Genomic DNA, 22,246 nt, shown 5'->3' with positions numbered 1-22,246 from the left:
TCTTTTGTTTTCGAGTACTATTGAGTATCGTCAGGATATAATGAGGCTGTGGATACAGAACAATCATGGTCTGAGTCTAATAGTGTTTATATGGAGAGTGCTTTGAGTCTGATTCGCTCTCATCTCCAGACCGCATTGGAGAGAGTGAATGTTTTGGATAATGTTGCTCTCCAAGGCTCTGCTGGTAATTACCTTCCTGACTGCAGCCCTTTTTTTTTTTTTCCCCCGTTTGAAACAGGGAAATACTTCATGATGGAAGGAGCAACGGCGCATGACAAAGTTAGGTCCATACTGCATTTCAATAGTGCTTTGAGGTAATGTCTTCTCCTCTTGTGTTCAGGGACACTGTTTGATTGGATTATAGCGCCCCACATCCCAAAAGCCTACTGATGGCGTTTATTTGAGATCAAAATTGAGGGATTTGTGGAGTGAAAACAAAATCAAGTGGTGTACATTTTAATCCAGAATAAAATATCTCAAAAATAAGATTTTGTACAGATTGTCATGGTCTCCAGAGGATAAATCCTACAATTCTGGTGATGCCCCTTCTATTCCTTTAGTACTGTACCACCAGCAGGTAAAAAGTTAAATATCTCAACATGGACTGGATGGATTGGCACAATGTTTGCTGGAGACATTCATGGCCCCCTGAGGATGAATCCTAATGAGTTTCCCTGATTTATCCTTTAGAGCCACCATGAGGTTTGACGTATGTGGTTTGTAGTAAAATGTCTCGACAGCCATTGGGTAGATTTCCATTTAAGTTTGATTCAGACATTCATGCTCCCTGGAGGATGAACCGTAGTATCTTTTTGTGATACTTGTCCAGTGGTTTTTGTTATTATGACGTCCCCACCCGCCTGCTCAGTTGATTTTGTGTCAACACTTCCTGTCTTTCTCTAAGAGTGAGACACATCTGGATCCAACTGAGACCTAATTAGGACAAATTAGAAGTAGTAGACCTACTTAGCTACAAGGAGGAGGTTAAGACCTTTTTGATTAAAAAACGATTGATTAAAAAAAGCTCAAGACTACATTTAGATATATCAACTGATATCATCACCAGAAGTGAGTCCATGTCAGCAGAACGGATTTAGTCTCCAGCTCTGTTACATTCATGTCATTGCAACCTTGGCGTCCTTTGTTGCTTCGTCTGTTGGATGGAAAGAAGATTGACTTTGACTGAATGAGTAAATCACATATCAAGCTGACTCGGGTTAGCGTGATATAAAAGCTGCTGTGATCGGTGGTGTCCAACCGACTCTAAAAAAACTCTAAATCTTATCCATATACGACATTAAGAACATTAATAAAGCAGCGAACAACTAATTGCAATGGGAATATGTAGTCGAGTAACATCGTCCTGAGCAGAGAATGAAGACACTCCCCAACATCGCGTGTTGTTATCCGAGCTTCTGTTCTTTGTTCTTTGTTATACTGGTTCGTGACATTTCCAGGCATCGTGTTCTGTCCGTCCGTCCACCACTTTGGTCCAGACAAACAACCGTTGGATGACTGAGCTACTTTCTTGCGCCATTATGTGAGATTTCTTGAGACCTATTCGATGGATCGAAATGACATTTGGCACAGATGTACCATGTTCCTCTCAGGATTAATTACAATAACTTTGGCGATCTTTATAACCAAAATACTTCACTATTAACCCATCAGCTTAAGATGTACTTTGTGTTTAATGCTAATACGCTAATTTCAGCATGCTAAACTAGAGATGGTGAACATACCTGTTTATTATGTAACAGGCATAATCCTCACCAACTTCAGTAATTACCAAATAGATTTTACTTGCTGTGACTTAGCCCCGACTCTCCTTTCCCGTCCCTCCCCCCCCCCCCCCCCTCCATCACTATTCAGACCCTGTCATGGCCAGCTTAGCCATGCAGTCAGAGTGACAACTTGCTTTAAGCCTCCAGAAAATAACAGAGTGTTACCTGGGAACGCGCCAACAACTAATACCACTCAGGCGGCCCGAGTCCAAATAAAAGTCAAGAGTCACCCGGGACAAAAGGAATGTCATGCCGTCGATGAAAAGAAACCTCGGTTTTCTATGAATATAAAACAAAAAGCAAAAGACAAGATGCCAAGGATTTGATTTTTTTTTTTGTTAACGGCCTACTCTGACTGACAATGGTCTGGAGTACGAGACACAGGGGGATGCTGCTGTTGTCATGGCAACCCTCCCAGAGTCGAAAAAACTATGGTCTGTTTTGGCTGCTTTGGACGGTAGCTGCCATCCAGGAGGTGGATTACGTACCAACCGTTTGAGTCCTTTTCAGGGCTTTACCAGTACAAAGTTGTAATTACGGCTCTTCCTTTTTATTCTTTCCCCCCTCCATCATCTCACTAGGAGCCATATGGGCGTTACTCATCAGCGCTTGGTGTTTATGCGCGTTCTCCCGTTTGTACTCGTCTGTCCGTCTGATGCGCTGTCACCTCCCAATGGGTTTGCAGTAATTAGGAAAATCTGGTAGGAGGCGGAAGATTTATTGCCCCGCAGAGACCGAGAGAGGATGTGAGCCAGTGATCTTACTGGAACACTTCACCTGTTCGCTAAAACACACCAAGAACCTATCTTTAGACCGACCACACGCTCTCACCCACACAGTGCTGGAATAGATCTGAAACAAACACGTCGTCCCGCTTGTCACGTACTGACGCACCTTGGCGTCGCTTTGTAACGCACTGGGCAGATCAGTGCACGGTTGTAGTAAACGTAATAGTTGCTTAGGTTTAGGCAACAAAACCACTTATCATAGTTGGGGCTTAAAATAACTATGTGAAATAATTAAACAATGTTACATAACAACGGAAAACATCACTAAAGTGACTACCAGTCTCCTGGTTGAAAGTCCTGTGTTTGTTTCTCCAGCGAGAAGGTGCAAATATTCCATTCATGCATTTTCTGTATTAAGAGTGGAAGTAGAGTCGAGATTTATTGTGTTTTTTTTCACACTTTCATGACACCAGCTACAAAAACGTACTGATAAAGTAGAAATTATTTTAGAAATAAAGGAATGTTGTATCGTCACAAAGAGTTCAACAGATTTTAAAAGGAGCAAAAGCAAAAAACCTGCCCCATTAGTGGTAAAAATGTAAGTTATTGTACACAAATATTCTATTGGAAAGTCTATTCAGAGATTTCTCTACCATTAAACATGTCTATCCTTGGGAATTTTAATAGTTTTATCACTCATCAGAGCTGTGTGGGTCTGGTTTAATTTGATTAATATGATAATATGATGGAAAGTCATTTGACAATGTAAGCAACAACCCCAAACCCCAACGGTCAATTGTTGCGGTTGGTGTATAGAAATTACATTTTGCTGATGTTCTTAAAAGGAATATTTTAAAAACACGTGTGTGTTTGGGAAACACTCATGAACCTACATCCAGCAGCCGCTTAGCTTAGCATAAAGACGGGAAACAACTAGCATAGCTCAACACAACATGTTGGTTTTAGTAGGGATTGAACAAAGAAGACAACATGTTATTAAGGGGGCTTTAGGGGGCTTTAGGGGTATGTTTCAGGTAAATTGCGTTACCTTTTAACTAGGTTTAACTGGTTTCCAGTCATTATTCTAAGCTAAGCTAACCGTCTGTAGATTCACATTTACTGCACAGACAGAAAAGTATTTTTGTGTATTGCTACTTGTACTTAATACTTATCCACCACTTATGTAATTTAGTTGACCATATGCAATTTTCAACTGGCCATTGACCGTGAGCGTTTATGTCGTACTTGCCATCTGACAATATATATGTCGCTACTCTCACCCCAACGTGCGGCTCAAATAGTGAATAACGTAGATTCCTCCTCTTTGGGGTAATTGGCGTAATTGCTCTCGCTGTGATAACTGTGCTATTATTACAGCGGTGAGAGGAGGACTGGTGGGAGAGAGGTGTGGAGTGGAAACACAGGAAGCAGAGAGACGAGAAGAGGGGAGCTATTTGTGTGGGACTGCTGCACAAGAGGTTGCTCTTCTTTTGTGCCATTTTCGCTCCGACAGCCGAAATGTACTGAATAATACGTGCTGGAAAATGTGGGAAATAACCACGTTTCTACCTTTCTGTCGAGGACAAGCGACATCGTTTCCAACCTTTTTAAACCAGGCAGGTTGACAGAGAATATATCCAGGTTTTCAGCCGTGGCCTGAGGCAACGTGACGCACACGCAGCAAATGCAAATGTTTGCAAATATTAAGCCCCGACGCTATTGAAAGTAAGCGAGTGGTTTTCTCAGACATTTCTTGGAATGTTTTCCTCAAACTTTTGACAAAAGAACTATATAGTTTGAAATCTTTTCTTAAAATTCTGCATAAATGAAAGCGCCTAAAGTAGATGGGTTGTACATCAGACACTTTCAGGGGCATTTCTGGACCAGGACTGGGTCTGCGGTAGCTTTTCGTGAAAGTGCTGGATGTTCCACATGGATTTAAACCCGTGCTAACTTGTTCCTCAATTCATGTTTGGTTTTCCAGCTGCACACTGATGCTGCAAACATCCTGCTGCATCTTATCCTACCAGCCCACAGCCCTCTGCAGTAACTGATAGAGTCAGGTTCACTGAACCATCTCCAGTAGAAACTGTGCTTCACTGGACCAGCTGATGCTTTGCCGCTCTTAATTTATTCTTTTTTCCTGAAGTGGCTACTGCAGCAACGTCTGATCTAATCCTCTCCATGTTTAGGGAACACTCCTCGACAATAAGGTCTTGCTGATAGGAGGTGCTGAAATCCACAAGAGTAACAACACTGCATCATGTCTTTATTATGCTTCATACTCTGTTCAACACACAGACTGTATATAAGAAGTGGACGAAGTCACCGTAAAGTCGCTCATTGGTTTGTGGACTGACGTTTTGAAGCCTTGAGTTCAGCTAATTTGGGTCATCGCTATCTTGGTTTTTGGCCGTCGCCATCTTGGTTTTTTGCAACCAGAAGAGACACGAGAGGGTGGAGCTAAGTTCAAACAAACGCTGAATAAGACCTTTTTAGGAGACCGAAAATGTTACAATTAAACTTCATGAAGTGAAAACTGTGAAAAAGGTTAAAGATGTAAGACGAAAACAAGGACAACTCACAGACCGGACAACGCCATGTTAGCGACCTGTCAATCATTGTGTAGCCCCGCCCTAAAGCATAATGTACTAAATGAACATCATGCTGTATTGAAGAAGACTGTAAACTAGAGATTGAGACCATAAACTCATGTTTACAATGTTTACTGAGGGAATAAATCAAGAGAGAAGTAGAGTCATTTTAGACTAGACTTCTATAAAACCAGAGGAGTCGCCCCCTGGTGGACACTAGAGAGAATGCAACTTTAAGACACTTGATTTACCGCCTGGTTCAGCAGCTGTTTGCACAAACCAGGAAACGGTTATGACTTCATAAATGAAGCTGTCAAGCGAGCGGACGTTCACACGTTGCCAGAAACTTGGAGAAGAAAATTTAACTAGCGCAAAAAGGACATCAAGAGTTGAGGGGAAGAAAAAAAAAAAGCAAAAAAAGGATAAAGTCAAAGGGTCAAAAGGGAGACACCAGGAGAGACGAGAACCGGAGGATTTAGTTGTAGCCGAAGCTTAAATGAATGTAATTATGTGGTGGTAATGGGCCTGCTCCGGCCTCACTTCCAGGCTAATTCAATTTGAAGAATGAGGAGAGGACGCGAGTGTGAAAACAGAGATATATACGGTGTGTGGGTGCAGAGGGTGGAGCGTGGCTGAGGGAACTTTTTGTTTGTGTGGTAAAGAGATTGAGAAAGTGAGGGTGAGCGAGGGCAAACTTTGTCTACGACGGATTTCTTTGAGAGGTGGGTGACCTGAAAAGGATAAAAGGATAAATGTGCGTTTGTGTGAGACAAAAGTGAACTTAAGAGTGAAAAGACAAGAATGAGTAGAAATAGAGAGAGACGACAAGTTGATGAGTCATGAGTTTCCTTCACGTGTAGCAGAGATATCCAATCAAACATCTGCTCATGTCTCTCACCTCACTTATGTTAATGGGGCCCCAATCATAATTAACCTGAAATGTAAGAGGTGAGAGGTTGGGGACAAGGTGAGCGCAGATGCGTAAACAAGTTACAAGTATGCATGCTAATTAACACATTTATGAATACAGAAAGAAGTCCGCGCATACATGAGGGGTGTACTAAGGGTTCGGTATAGGCTCGTGAGGAAAAACAAGACTGCCAATATGTAAAGCAGATGAGCAACGTGATCTGTGGACATAAACAGGGCATCCGAATGAAGGCATCAACCAATCAATGTACGACAACTCAAAGGCAGATCCGCTCCTTCCGTTCTTACCTTTCACAATAACAGCCCGTGACAAATGCATACTTGTGAATAGTTTTAAATAGCTTTTGTTTGTTTGGTAGATCTTAAAAAAGTTGAATACTTTTATTTTGCAAACCCTCACAACCAGTAATAATGAGTTGAAATGAAACCCCTACACTCATAAAAATAAAAGGTGCTATCTATTTTTGGTTCTTGATAAAGGTTCCACCTGGAACCGTTTCAGAGGAACCCAAGGGTTAAGGGTTATACCTAGAATTGTCTGTGAAAGGTTCTAGGTATAACCTTCTTTGAGATATTCTACAACGAGCTCTTCTGTGGTGCAATGGTTCCACTATGAACCATCTTTGGAGGTTCTATCCACAACACTTCCACCTTCTAGTACGCCCAAGAACACATCCAAGGGGTTCTACTGAGAACCCTTCTATATCCCATAGATCATTCCTCACCCTAACCACATGGTTGTATTTTAACAAGGGTAGCCTGGGCCTCATGAGGCTTTTTAAAAAATAAAAGTTCAGAAGCAAATGGTTCTTGGTACAGTAGAACCTCAGCACTTCAGGAAGAACCTTTTGGAACCCTTACAAACACAACACATATTTTACAAAAAGCAGAGAATGCATTAACATACAGTTCACTCAGATATGAATATGTCTTAATGTCTTTGTGACCTTCAGTAACCACATGTATGCATAACAGATAAATATGAATGCGCATTAATCCACACACACACACACACACACACACACACACACACACACACACACACACACACACACGTTGTAGCGTTTGGCTAAACAGTCCTAAAGAACACATCTATCATTGTTCTCTGCTGTCGGAGGGGCATCGCACAGAGAGATAAATCGGTTCTTTTTTTAAAACACAGCAAGTGTGTGCGGACACACACACACGCACACACACACACACACACACACACACACACACACGTGATCAGTCAACCCACGACGCACGCATGAATCTTAGAAGTCTAAACATAGAGCACACCGGTGAGCAGTGGGATCATTTCCAAGCGGGTGATGACACTTTGTTTGGGCGTCCTCTCGACATGGTGTCCTGCCTGTAAAGTGAGCGAGTGTGTGTGTGTGTGTGTGTGTGTGTGTGTGTGTGTGTGTGTGTGTGTGTGTGTGTGAGACAGAAATTATGCATGGGGTTTTGCCATTGGAGAGCAGCTTGTCTTTGAGCAAGACAAGAAAAACCTACTTTTGTTTTTGCCTTTTGGTCTGGAACAAACCCAAGAGATGAAAAAAGTGGAGAAGATGAATGGTACAATGTGAAAAGAATGAAAACAGGGAAACTGGGAGGAGGCAGATTAAAACACTTACAAAGAAAGCTACGGGAATTCTGCGATGAAAACAGCCCTTCTTACAATAGTTGTTATTTAAAGGGGAGTGATACCAGTTACCAAATTTGTTAGAATCCAATCCGAGTTTTGTTAAAATCCACAACATAACTCCCATACCTTAAGAGTGCCGCAAGCTAATGGTTTTCGACAAACTTTTTAAGTTTATCACATTAAAAATGGAAGAATTATTTGGGGGGGGGGGGGGAGGCAGTTTTATCGGAAACAAGGCAATAATAAGCTTGTGACTCCCGCGCCAGAGGGTAGGACCGGACGACAGAGAAAATCGAATAAAATACGATATTTATGACCAAATACTTCAATGTTGATCCCGCAACGATATTGCAGAGTTCATTATTCGTAATGTGGATATAATGACTAGGTGGGTAAAGGGAAAGGATAGAACAGCTACAAGAGTCTGGTAAGTAATGCAGCCTTTAGGAGAACACTTCGGCCAGATTAAGATACCCAAAATGTAAGACAATATCTAGTCTCATATCAAGATATTGATATAATAGCGGTAGATTTTTTGAAAGGTGGCTCGAGTTCCCAAAACTAGCCGGAACCAGATATCAGCCAGGAATGAAGATAAAGGTCAAAATTCAAGTGTTTGGATCACAAAGGCATGAAACAGTCGCCAGTAACATGTACATACAGCATCATAGACTGTACAAAATGAAGTCTACGATGAGATTATAATTGATCTTGGAAACAGCAGTTGAGAAAAATCACAGGAACCTTTTAGAAGGATTCAGATCACATGATCTTCAAGACTTTAAATCAGATCATCTACCGAATGGACCTTGTGGTGAGAAAGTCTAAAATGGTGAAGACGAAATACAACTGATCAAAAAAAAGGGTACCTTTTGAACAAGGCCCTTTAATGTTGCTGATGTGAAAGTGGACGCGAATACAACACACTTTGACAATTTTTTTTTAAATGCCAGAACAAGAGTGGTGAGATGCATCAGTCCTCCAACATCAACTCCATGCTGATCAACAGAATCTGAGAGATTTACCCCCAAAATTCACCAAAAAATACGTAAAAAAAAATGTTCCGCGTACCGCATTACATCACGTCTACATTGGTGCAACATCATCCTTCGTGACGCGTCCGTGATGAAACCACCGTCTCGCCCTCAACCACTTAGCTGCCCTACTATTTATATCCGAGATGACTGCAGTCACTCCCGGGCTGTATTGTTTTCCATCAACTCAATCTATCCGTCTCATCCATTAGCAGGTCTTTCCATCAATCTTTCCGTTTCTCAGGCCTCTTTTTGTTTTCTTTCCGAATTAATTACCCTTGATGCGATTCCTCCGCTCGTCCCCTGGTGTCTGTCCTCCTTTCGTCTTTCCTTGCTGTCCTTCCCTGTCCTTCCTAACCTGTACTAGCTGTCACGCTATTTAAAGTAGAGCACATTTTTTGTTATTGTTTTCAGAATTTTTCAACATTAGACACACTAGAAACAAACATCAAGTGCCAGACAGGTTTTTAAGCTAATGATGCTTTTCGGTCAGATGCCTTGGAAGCTAATTTGAACAGACTACAAGACCCGAGTCTCAGGCAAGAAGAACTGCTTTAGCATTAAGTGGGTTCACGGTTTTGATCAGGAGACATGATGCATGGGATGTGAGCAGTGCACTAGAACTGCAGCAAGGACAATAGAGAGACTCACAAAGTTGGGGCGGAGTGGATTTCACCATCAACACAAGCTTAAAATACCCCCAAATGATGCCCCAACAGTCCACCGTGTCTCTCTTGCTCTTTCGAACTAGTCTTTCGTATTAAGCTGTCGTCAACAGCTGCGCATTAATTCTTTAAAAACGTCCCAGGAGTCGACATGAGTACAAGAGACGTTACTTAGACGTCGTAAAAGGATGGGACTGGTGACCATTGTTCATTTTAGGGCTGCAAAAATACTGTTCATTTCCATTATTGATCAATCCGTCAATGAGCTTTTACCACTACTATATGAAATGTCAGAGAATCATAGTTTCTTGGAGCCCACGTTTTTAAATTGGTTTCTCTTGACAAACCAGGAGTCCAGACCTTTCTTTTAAAAAAAGCATAGTATCCTTTACAAGTACTGTGCTTGGATAACAAGTACCTGGCCTATACCCACTAAAGATCTCACTGCAGGTGCACTGTCACATTCGTTCCTCTCCTTCCCTGAACTCTCGAGGCCTGGCGCTCCAGCACAGCGGTTGTTCCCCTCCAGTCGATTTTGGAGAAGCACCGGTATCTTATTCTCTCACGCTCCGACATCGTCTGGCACCAAAAGGAGGGCCGCTTACCTCGAATACAAAGTGTCACGGAGAAACCATACAGCTGCACATTGACTATAATAGAGTTGAATATGAGGAGCGTGTTGTGCCGTGAAGTCAAGAGTGTGATTGTGTCCTGATTTTTATATTCAACTCCATGACTTGAAACTCTATTACCGCATATATAGGGATAATATAGGGGACTGTGCCCAAAGTTTTAATGCTTTCCAATAAGTATACATTTATATTTTATTACATGACACTTTAAGAGACTTTCTCTCCCTTGTCTTGTCCTTTTTCCCCCCCGTTCCCTTCCTTCTCTCTCTCTCTCTCTCTCCTCTCTTTCCATTCCCATCCAGCCTATTATAATAAAGTAACTGCAGATACATTAGACCAAATCGCCATGAATCATTTTTATGCCGCTCTGTAATGAATATGTCCAGACTAAATCGCATTAACCTTTTTTCAGGCCCATCAGCTTCCAGATGCTCTGGATAGCTAAAGAAGATGCATATCTCTGGTCTCTAACGAGGACGCAGGATCTTTGTGTGTTTTACATCTTTCTTCTTGCTGCTAAACCTCCAACATGAGCCTGTTTGTGCGTCGTTAAGAGAAAGTCAGACCTGAAATCTCACAGCGCTCGATGGAACCGTGTATATCTTAAGTGTACTTGACAGAGGGAGCATGTCATGTAACATGCTTTTCACTCTGTTCCTCCCCCGTCTCCCCCGTCATCCCTCGCTTTGAGTCATTCTCTTATTAGCTGGTTTTTATTGAACATCTCCCTCTCTCCATTTCCTCCTCTCCTCCTCATTACGCTCAGCCACTCCGTCTCCGTTTTAGTCATTTTTGCCTCTTTACGGTACATTTTCCCCCGTTTTCCATCCTTCATACTGCCTCGCACTTCATCATCCTTCATCTCCAATTGACCTCGGTTGACTCTGATGTGCTCAGGCGATTCAGAAGGCGACCCAGAGATTGTTTCACATAGTCAAAGACTTGAGGGAGAAATGCTTTCAGCCGACTTCCCGCCGCAGGCACTTTACCCCATAGGACCTGTAAGACATGACTTGAACTGACACGGACCGAGACGAATGTGGAGGTGCTGGGGAAACAACAGGAAAGACTGAACCAGAGGCACACAGAAAGGAGTGCTTGCATGTAGTGAACCAGCATTTCATCACCGCTGACTTCTATTCAGACAAAACAGTCGCTAGCTTGTTGTCGAAGTTGGATAAACAGAGCCGCGGTTATTGGCTAGGACTCCTTTCACACCTGTAGTTGGGATAGAAGAATATTGCATTTTAGTTCTGGACTTTTTACTAACAAACCACGTTTATTCACTTGTGGATTGGACAGTTTTGGACCCACAGCAGGAAATCTAATTCTGGTGACTGACTGAAGACATAAGTGTTGTTTAATAATTGATACTTAATACTATTAGACTGCAAATTGACGGTATTTTATGATAAATAATGGTAGAGAAAGGACTGTATGAAAGCCTCTTTCCCTATTAATCAAGGAAAATACCTGACGTGCTTTTATACATGGCCTTAATACCGATCAATCATGTGATTTCTGAATAGATTTCATGATCACCAGATGGATTTATTAGTAAGTTAGTCTATTAAAATTGTGCTAAAATCACACGGCTGCTATCATAAAATCCTGTGGTTGGTTGAGTCCAAAGGTGGGTCTTGGTTCGGTTGTTTGGTCCGCACCGGGGTTTGATTGAAAGCCTTCACACCAACCGAAATTAACTGTAATAACAGAATTAATGGACCTAAGTTCTTTTTAACCCACTGAACGGGTTAGGTGCGAAAGCACCATCAGAGGAGTCGCACTTGTAAAGCTGGCCATTAAATCATAAAGGTTGGCGGTTTAACCTCCTGTCAATATGTCAAAGGGTCTCATAGCAAAGACCCTGAACCCAAGGACAGCCATTCTCTTTCATCACAATTGGATCGTATTGATATGTGGATGCATTAATGGATGGATACTGTAGAATTTTGGCTTCCGGCACTTGGAATGAAACCAGACGACCCATTCAGACACTTCATTAACTTTAATGAGCTTGTGAAACACTAAGGGCGGCTTACTAAGCAGTGCTTAGTGCTGGCACCAGGTTGGATCTGGTACTCTGAACACATCCAACTGGATGTGTTCAGAGTACCAGATCTAAATTTATGCATCTTTGCGAACAAGTATTTTGCATGAAGAAGTGGACACCAAAGTGTTGGAAATGGACATCCAAAACTCTGGATTGTCTTTAAATTGGACATGAAGGGTGTTTGATACTAAATATAATTCACGTACAGACTGGGCCAAGAAATAAGGTTGAAAGGTTAGACATTTGTGCATATGAGCACATTAATGTGTACAGGATTTTAAAGATGTTTGAGGCCAGATTACTGAGAATTTCTTCCATTGACGTATTAAAGTAGAAGTTATGTTTCAGTCATGATCAGGGATAAGATCATGAACAGTTTTGCTCCTGAGTTATGAAATCAAAAGTCATCAATGGATGATTGTGAAGCTCAAAAAATGGAGTTTGAGATGTATTTTAGCAGTAGCATTATAGTAGCTCGCCAGTGTAATTCTTGATTGGTTGGTTTGAAGACGTGGGTCATAGCAGCAACCATATTGTGGGATTTTGGTCCTAAATGTCTGATGCTGCCAATTGTCAAATGTCTTTGGTTGCCAAAGCTGTAAATCAGCTGTAAGTGGACAATCTAAGAGCACAGTGTTTGATAGACGGCCTAAGATGTAACCACGTTTCTCGCTTGATTGACAACTTTCATGTTGGGGAAAGTCCAAAATCTTACAGTGTAAAGGGTCTTTAACTGACCCCTCACTGCAACTGCAACATAAAAAACATTTTTTACAAAGCAAATTCTGTCATTGGAGCTCAGATTAACTGCGGTGCACCAGAACTCCTTCGGGCAGGAGTGGGGGACTCAGTCTGGAGGATTTTTAATACCCATATATTACTGTGTCACTAACACACACACACACACACACACACACACACACACACACACACACACACACACACACAACAGATGTCTACCGGCGTTGAAATAGAGCTGAGTGAGCCTGCGACTTCAGTGCTGCATTTCGTCAACTGCAGATAAAAACTGCTCTGGGTGGTATAGAACTGCTTCCTAACAACGTATACGTGCGAGTATGTTTGCGTGTGCATGTCTTCCTCCTGCAAACTGTTTTCATTCAGGCTTGTTTGGCGGGTGTTTGACTGGAGGGAAAACCGGCGGCGGTGGAGTTTTCTCAATTACAGTAGATATTTTTTTTTGCTCAGGTAAGCTATCTGACAAGCCTGTTTATCAGCGGGAACATTATGTCCTCCGAAAGAAAAACACCTTAGATGTTGCCCCGGAATGCCGACAGCTACAAAACACACATTGATACTGTGAAACATTATCTTTAATCGGGACAGTTTTGGGGGAATCTGGGCTTAGAAGAAGAAAGAATAATGACGCAATCGCACTTACAATTTTCTTCATTCCAAACCAAAATGAAAAAGGGAAAACATCTTCAAACAGCTGGATTTCTTCAATTTCCGCACCAAATAAAAAAATGTAAGATTACATTTGAACATATCATAAAAACGTCAGAATTTACCTGCCAAATACTCTGAACGCATCATAATGTAGCTGAACGGAACCTAAGTACGTTAGCTGTTAGCGGTGCTGCTAATGTTACTAGCTCTCTTTTAACTGATTTGTTGTTCAGAGTGTAACATTAAAATATTTTTATGTAAAAGCTTATTTGACTAAAATCTTTTACATTTTGTATTGTTAAACCTGCATTTATTTGTATGTTTTTGGCCACTTGGGAGAAGTGCTAAAGCTGTAAATGTAACATTATCGCCTTAAAAAGGTAGATACGTCTATGAACACAACCAACTGACACTGAGCAACAATAGCACGACGTCTCACTTGTGTCAAACTTCCACTGCGTGGTACGACATGGCTCTACTCCACTCGACTCACTCTTTCTTGGTATTCCATTAGCAAAAGATTGCAGCTAGCTAGGTTTTTTGGTACCACCGATGCTAGCCGATGCTAGAATTTGGAGTTAAAAACACTGCAGACCACTGATTGGTGGGAGACATTCGTCACTAGAATAGTCACTTGCACAACATGGACTCGGAAATCCTGCAAAAAGCTGCCATTTTTTTTAATTTCTTAAGTTGTTGTTTTTTTATTTGCAAAACTTTGGCGTACACCTGACAAAGTGCGGATGACGTTCTTCTGTTTTGTTGCAGATAAAAGAAATCAGTGTGTGTCGCGGTGAAGACGATGTCACAGAAGTAAAAGGTAAGGTACAACAGTGTGTGTGTGTGTGTGTGTGTGTGTGTGTGTGTGTGTGTGTGTGTGTGTACTGTATGAAAATATGCTTTAAATATGCAACAAAGTCACAGGAAGAGCATGACTGCATCGCTCGTAAGCCATCAGTTTGCCGCCTCAATCAGCCTCTGCACCTGCTTCATTCAGCCCTCTGCACCTGACTCTGATTAAAGAGCCACAGCGGTTCATTAAAGCAGCCATTTGACCGAGAGAAATCTGTTTTCCACAGTGTCACAGGACCGTCTGCCTCCACGGACAATTATAAAGCCACGCACTTGAGACACGCTCATGAAAGCAAATGAATATGGATATGCAGAGAGAACATTGTGCTAATGATTGTTTTCTTTGTCGATTTTTTGACTGTTGTTTCTTTTTATCTGTTTGGATTAAGTGTTTAGACCAGCGATTCCTAACCTCAGGTTCATGGGCTCCCAAGAGGTCCCCAGATAAACTGGAGGGGGTCACAATGTGATTGAATATTTTTCAGAAATATGTGTTTTTCTACATACGTTTTAAAGTCATTGCTTCAATGTAGGGGGTCACACTTGTTTGGACATAGAACATGTATGATGTGTTTTCGATATAAAATAGCAAAAGTCTTCAGGTTGCTTGTTTTGTTCCAATCAATGGTCCAAAAGATACCCCCCCCCCATGTTTCCTGTCTTTATGCTAAGCTAAGCTAACTGGCTGCAGCTTCACATTCAGTGTGCAAACCAGAGAGCGGTATCAATCTTATCTAACTCTAAAAGAGCATATTTCCCAAAAATGTTGTCACTTTTCTTTTGATTGAAACTAACTGAAAGAAGAAGCCTCGTCATTTTTGAACCGTCGCCAAAACCTTCATGTCACAACATCTATATTCCCACCAAAAGTGAGCTTCATTCTAAAAACACGACGCTGAAAGCGGCTTTGGAGTAAAATATCCACCAAATGTATTTTTATGCTAATGCACATATGGGTAATTATGCTCAGACACCTTTGTCTTTAAGCTTGTTTACACACCGTTTTTATATGGAGCCGGCACTGCCTTTGACATTGAGGGATTGTCCCGTCTTCACATCTGTCAGGCCGAGCGGCTCTAAATTCATCATCAGGTTTCTGGGCCGTTGTTCCTGCCGGGAGCTTGGCACACTCCCGGCTTTTTGGATAGGAGTGTCTGTTTTTGTTCCAAATAGAGAATTAGAGATCAGAGCGAGGCATTTCTGCACCTGTATCCCCTTCACGTCTCATCTCATCCCTCTCTCGCACCATCACTCACCCTCTCTCTCTCTCTTTCCAAATCTCAGACACACTTGCTTTTTATTTGCACACACTGAATTAAAGCTGCTCCGGGGGGGGGGGGGGGGGGGGGTTTAAATGTATGCACCTGTCTTATCGAGACTGAATCACAAAAACAGAGCTGTAATCTCTGAGAGCATCAGCATCATACTGATTCAACATCTCAAAATGAATCTTGATGTCAAGGAGAGACCGATCTCTGCAAACAAGAGGCGAGGGATCGAAACGTAAAGATGAAATTCAAACCGTCACCGAATGAAATCTGAACTCAGCATTGTTTTGCTTTTTTTCTCGTTTCCTTTGATGGAAACCATTACCGACAGGTCTGGCTGGTAAATATGAGCTCGCTGCGTGTCGTCACATGACGTGACGCGATTTTAAATGGTTGGTTTTACGCCTTACACCAGATTTTGCACATTGCAGAGTTGATTTTTGAGCCGCGCTTCTCATTTTACAGACATAAAAAAACTCAGCGGTGGAAAAAAGTGACATTCATATCATCATATGTGACTTATTCCAACTGCACAGTGACAATCTTTACTAAAACTCCAGTAGTGAAAGTAGCATTCACACTGTCAACTTCGGGGAACTGTTTTCATTATTTAAAATAAGGAACATTTCTAACACTTCTGTATCACAAAAGACTAAAGGTCACGATACGCTATAAAACTCTTATATTATATGAAATTTAAAAATCTAAATGCATAGAATAATAAAAAAGAAAACTTCAATGTTAGTTCTAGTTTGACTGTATTTGAATGTAAATGCCAATTCATTATTAAATAGTTTTGTCCTTTTCTGCATTTGCATCTAAAAAACGGTGAATTTCGGACAGACTTCCGAAATTATCCTTCCTCCTTTTTCCTAATATAAGTATTTTTGCTGAACTGATGAGAGTAATGTCTCAGCATCTTTAGATGATTGCCACAATAAAGAAAACTTATCGTGATCACACCGGCAAAAGTAAAAATCCTGACTGACTTTTCAGAGGGATGCGTCCCAGCTTCTTTTAAATAGGCGTGTAATGAATATGCATCTCACTGAAATGGAAGGACTCTCCGTCTATCTTCATGTCCGTCTTTTGATTTTCTCGACAGTCGATCGGTCTCACACCTGGCAGGCGTATTGCTGAGGACCAACGGGAGAGCAGTGCGGCGCACGGGACATAATTATCGCTCTCCGTCGGTGTCCGTGTGATCGTTTGCATCGAAATGAGGCGTCGACATGAGGATAAATGTCACCTGCCATGACATACTAAAAACTATGTCATGGCATGACACCAGCCAGAAAACAATGGACCCAGAATATTACCAGCCTCCTCACTGCCTGTCACTAGAAGTTTGTGTCTTTGAGCAGGACTCCTCACCTCCAGCTGCTCAGCGGGCTTCGTACAGAAGATGACAGGTGTGAATGAGTCCAGCAGCGTGAGCGTGTGAAGCAGATTGTCACTGACACTGCAGCGAGCTTACTCAACAAAAAAATCTACTCCCGAAAGAGTAAAGTGGGCCGTGACAAATTGGGGAAAACAAAAACCCACATGCACCCAAACAAACCTGCTTGTTAGGTTGAAACAAACTGCCCACTCATCATAGATGTTAGTGGGTGTGTTTCATTCATTTAGCATTACTGTCACACACACACACATACACACACACACACACACACACACACACACAGTTTTAAGCCAGTAAGTCACAATTGGGTGCATTTGTGCTCCAGTATGTCCATGAATACATGAATCTTGCAATTGTTGTGTTTACAAACACAGAACTTTGCAGATTACATATTATCCCTGTCATATTGACAATAAAGTAAACTTGTGTGTTAATACCGCAGCCACAGACGTCCTGAATATTCAGCGTATACGCGCTGTGAGAAGGGAACCGACCAGACCAGCAGACAGCAGGATTCCCTCTGGGCCTGCTCCACCGGCGGCGGATAAGAAGCTTACATTTCCCAACGCGTAGAGTTTTGGTTTTTTTACACACAAATGAGATTAATTTCATCATGGTGCGGGCGGAGGAGCATTGTAGCTCGGAAAATCCGAGCTTTTTCAATATCCTCGGAAAATCACCCGGGGAAACTGAGTCCACGTACTTAGTCCGCCGTGTGTTTCTTGTTTCAGACGGTTGTGCTCGCTGAAGCCCAGACAGACACTTGTTCGCTGCTTTGTGAATATGTTGAACACTTGTTGACTGCACCTCAGTACTGAACTCAAATAAAAGATTCAAGGTACTTACACTTTACTTTGAGTATTTCCATTGTATACTACTTTATACTTCTATTCCACGACATCTGAAAGGCAAATATTGTACTTTTTACTTCACTACATTTGACATTTTTTCATTCTCTTTCTGTAAACCACGTTTCTCCAGATGTGTTGATGTTGAATGTTTGTGATAAACTGAATTGTAATTCTTAATGTGTTTTCACAATCCTCCTACTTCTTCAGATGAATAAACTCTTTAAAAAGCATCACAAAGCAGTTTGTTCTTTTTAGAGATTTGTGGTTCTCACAGCAATACAAACATGATGATCGTATAGAATATGATGCATTAATGTAGATTAAACTAGCCAACATGATATAAAGAAGTTAACATGCAACATTAATGCAACAGTGATCCAGAAACATCAGATATAATAGTAAAACACTAACGGGGAACATTTTACTGCACTACGTGTACTTTACTTTATACTTATAAGTACATGTTTCTGTTACAAACTTTTCTTTAAGTAAAGTTTTAAAAATAAAAGTTTTACTTGCAGTAGAGTATTTTCAGTAGAATAGTGTAGTATGGTACTTTTACTTGAGGATCTGAATACTCCTTCTACCACTGAGGTATTAATCTATTTTGTGCTTGTGAGAAGTATTCTTAAACTTTGACTGAGCTGAAATCACTGGTGTCATGGATATGTATGTATATCCATTTAAAACCTTCCTCTATATCCTCCTCTAATGGTTCCACTGCTGCTCTTACCAGAAGGTAGAAAACAAACATACATTTTAATATAGAAGAAAATGAAATGGCAATCTTTATTTTGGGGGGATATTTGAGGGGAGTAAGGTAATGTTAGTTTGGTGCAAACAGAGTTTGAGACTAAACGACCCAATTTTGAGTCAGCCTGGATTTACATTTTCTCCGCTGCACCATCTGTGGACTCTGCCAGCAGGAAATGATTTGACTTTTATCTTAATCCTGAAGCTCTGTACAGTTTAACGCTTAAGCCTTTGTTTAGACTCTTAGAATGATCGAGACAATTTAGCGTAAAAACATCGGGGAAGATTTCAAACAACCGCGGCGAAGAGGCGTCAGACAGCCGACCTTAGAATCAGTGAAATATTCAGGCTCGTAATCTGTCAAATAAAATAAAAACAGTCTCCGAACGGGCTTTACCAAGTCCAAGTCAAAGCATCGCTTGTGAAACAGCCAGCCAGTATTTCAAACAACCCCTTGGACTACACCTTTCTGCTTCAAAGCTCCACTGAGCACCCTGCTGTGTTGTTCGGCTCCGTGATGGAAGAGTGTAATTTTCATTTCGGCTTTGAGGGGGAACGACGTCTACTGGGAATCAGCTCGAGCTGCTGCTAGCTTCACTAATGAGAGCGGCGAGTTCTCAAAGGATTCCCTGTGTGTGTAATTTACATCCTGTTCTGTACATATTCCTTTTGACACTTAACATGACTTTCTCACCTGGACCAGGAACCTTCTCGCTGTGAGGCAACATCGCTAACCACTGACTAAACTGGTGAACAACTGGTCGAGTGGTTGGTGGACGAATGGAGAAAACGGTACACGTCAAAATGGCCGATGTTCTGGCCATCCTGCTGCGTTGGTTTGAATGGGATTTATCCCTTCTACTCCTATTCTATTTCTGTGTATGCTACAGACTAAACTTAGCAGCCTAGCGTGCTAAGAATCAAAAAAAGCGGGCTGAAAACAAGCTCAAGGAATCAAACATGCATTGTAAGATACAGATGGTGTAAGCGATGCATGCGATTAATGATTTGAAATTTGAAATTTTCGTATTTCTTCGAAAAATTTTGCTCAATTTAATTTTCTTACTTTTATACTTGTTTAATCTATTTAATTAGCGAGTAACATCCCTTCCTGTGGCACCAAAATGTCATAGATTTACTGAGGACATACATGATCCCCAGAGGATGAACCTTTTACCATTCTAGGCAGCCCACAAGCCACTGCGAGGTCAAAATTTTGTTTGTTAAATCATGTTTTATTTAAACGCTAATGGGCAAATTGCTGGAGTTAACTGAGACAAATTCAATTCCCCAAGTCGTTCCTCTTACGGCCTCCTCGGGACAGACTTCCATATTTTAGATTTTATATCAGACTACATATCTTAAGAGAGAACACACTTCTAAACCCCTACTAGTGTGTTTCTGTTCCCACTGTGAATAATGTAGCAGGAAATGTTGGTATCTAGAATACTACAAATAAGAAACGTAGTACTATTAATAAATGAGTTTATAAATTAATATAAACTTGAGAGTATTGCCAAGACGTTACTTTGACAGCGGTGCTTAGATTGGTCCAGGTAAAATAAGGGTGTAGCAAAGTTATAACAAAACAGTCATTTACTGTTTTTTAAGGAAGTGCTTGTGAACAAGTTTAAACAAGCTTTGTAACAATTGTAATCGTGAGAAAGTACCGGGAACAAAATGTCATTACTTTCAGCCATTAACTGATAAGCCTATCCGATGTTACTCGTGCATGCAAGTGTGTGTGTGTGTGTGTGTGTGTGTGTGTGTGTGTGTGTGTGTGTGTGTGTGTGTGTGTGTGTACCTCTACTCTGCTAAGTGTCTTTTTGGCACCATAACAGCTAATCACTTCATAATTTCCTGACTCTCTTACTCAAATACTAACGCCGTCCTTATTCATTCCCTCTTCTTTTTTTCCACCACATTAATTCCCTTGGTGTAGTGAGAAGGGGAATCATGATTTTAATTCCACCACAATCCTAAAATCCTCCAGTTTAATCCCCAAAATGTGATGTGGAAACTGTAAAGTCAAATAAAATAAAATAAAATAAACACCTGATAGAGGGAAGAAGACTCAAAGTCATAAAACTTTGATAAGACACCGGCCCTATGGGGCGGGACTGAAAGGCTGAATTAATTTGTAATACTGTTTGTCTGTGTGTGTTAATTTAATTAATTACTGAACCTTTTTTTGGAATTACAATTTGACAATGAGTCAGTAATTCTTAATAAGCTGAGAAGCAGCCCCAGGTACTTCCTATTAATGCATAATTAATCATTGCTGTGTGTCTGAACAAAGGGATTTTTTGCTCTATCCAAAACAACAGAAACGGTAAAAACAAACAAGCGTTTATTTTTTTTATGTAATAAAGAATAATGAGAATAAACATATTCAGTAGTCTGTGTGTGTGTGTGTGTGTGTGTGTGTGTGTGTGTGTGTGTGTGTGTGTGTGTGTGTGTGTGTGTGTGTGTGTGTGCACAGCTTGCCAAACACAGGTCTCATGACGGAATGGTTCGTCAGTGGGTTTGTTGAATTAATAGTTTATACAGTTGTGGGAGCGAACTACTTTATGGTTTGAACTTTTCAAGAACCACAATCCTCTGTGCAGCCCTGCAGTATATTAACCCCACCCCCCGCTCTGGTGACTAATTGAAACCTGCAGAAAGTTTTCCAAAAAGGTTTGGCATCCCCTTGACAATCCTGAGCGCTCACACCATCAGGATGTAAAAGGAAATGTTCTTACCTTACTTAGGATGCTTGTGGAGGGGACGTTGGACGTTCTGCCGCCCAAAGGACACATCTGTATTGAAGATGGAAACGTTATCAAACACTTCACAGGTTGCACTCTTAGAAATGAGGGTTCCAAGCGGGTTCTTCCTCAAGGACTGAGGTTCTTCCCAGAACATTTGCTTCTGAGGAAGCCTTCTTTGAATTAAGTGGTTTTCAAGGGTTCTTCTAGGAGTAAGGGTCCCATTATGACCCTTTTCATCCAAAGAACCCTTTTTGGAAGAAAAGGATTGTTGAAACCGTTATTGTGGGTTACATCAATTCAAATCAATTGGAATAGAAAGTGGCTCACAAACCTCCTTGTTGGGTTCTAAATGAAACCCTTTGAAATATAAAAGGCTTCAATGTAGAACCCCCCTATTGGGTTCGAGATTAAACCCTTTAAATAAGAAAGGGTTATTGGTAGAACCCCCTTGTTGGGTTCTAGATAAAACCTTTGAAATACAAAAGGCTTCACTATAGAACCCCCTTATTGGGCTTTAGATGAAACCCTTGAAATATAAAAGGGTTCTTGGTAGAACCCCATTGTTTGGTCCTAGATGAAACCCTTGAAATATAAAAGGGTTCTTGGTAGAACCCCATTGTTTGGTCCAAGATGAAACCCTTGCAATATAAAGGGGTTCTCGGTAAAAAACCCTGGGCGGATTATAGATGTAATCTTTGGAATATAAAAAGGGGTTCTCAGTAGAACTTCCTGGGTGGGTTCTTGTTAGCGCCCTTAGAAAGGAAATAAATGATTGAGTTGTTATTGATAAAAAGAGTCTTGCTATTCGTAGTTTCAGTTATATATTATAAGCTGCTTAGAGCTCATGTTCGGACGTTAAATATGTAATAATTCTCTCTCAAAGTCTATTTTACATTCCTGTGAAAACATT

This window comes from Cebidichthys violaceus, unplaced genomic scaffold (assembly GCF_023349555.1).
Source record: "Cebidichthys violaceus isolate CVI_PGR_0920_01 unplaced genomic scaffold, fCebVio1.0.p SCAF_19, whole genome shotgun sequence".
NCBI lineage: Eukaryota > Metazoa > Chordata > Actinopteri > Perciformes > Stichaeidae > Cebidichthys > Cebidichthys violaceus.
Note: the sequence above shows the minus strand (reverse complement) of the source record.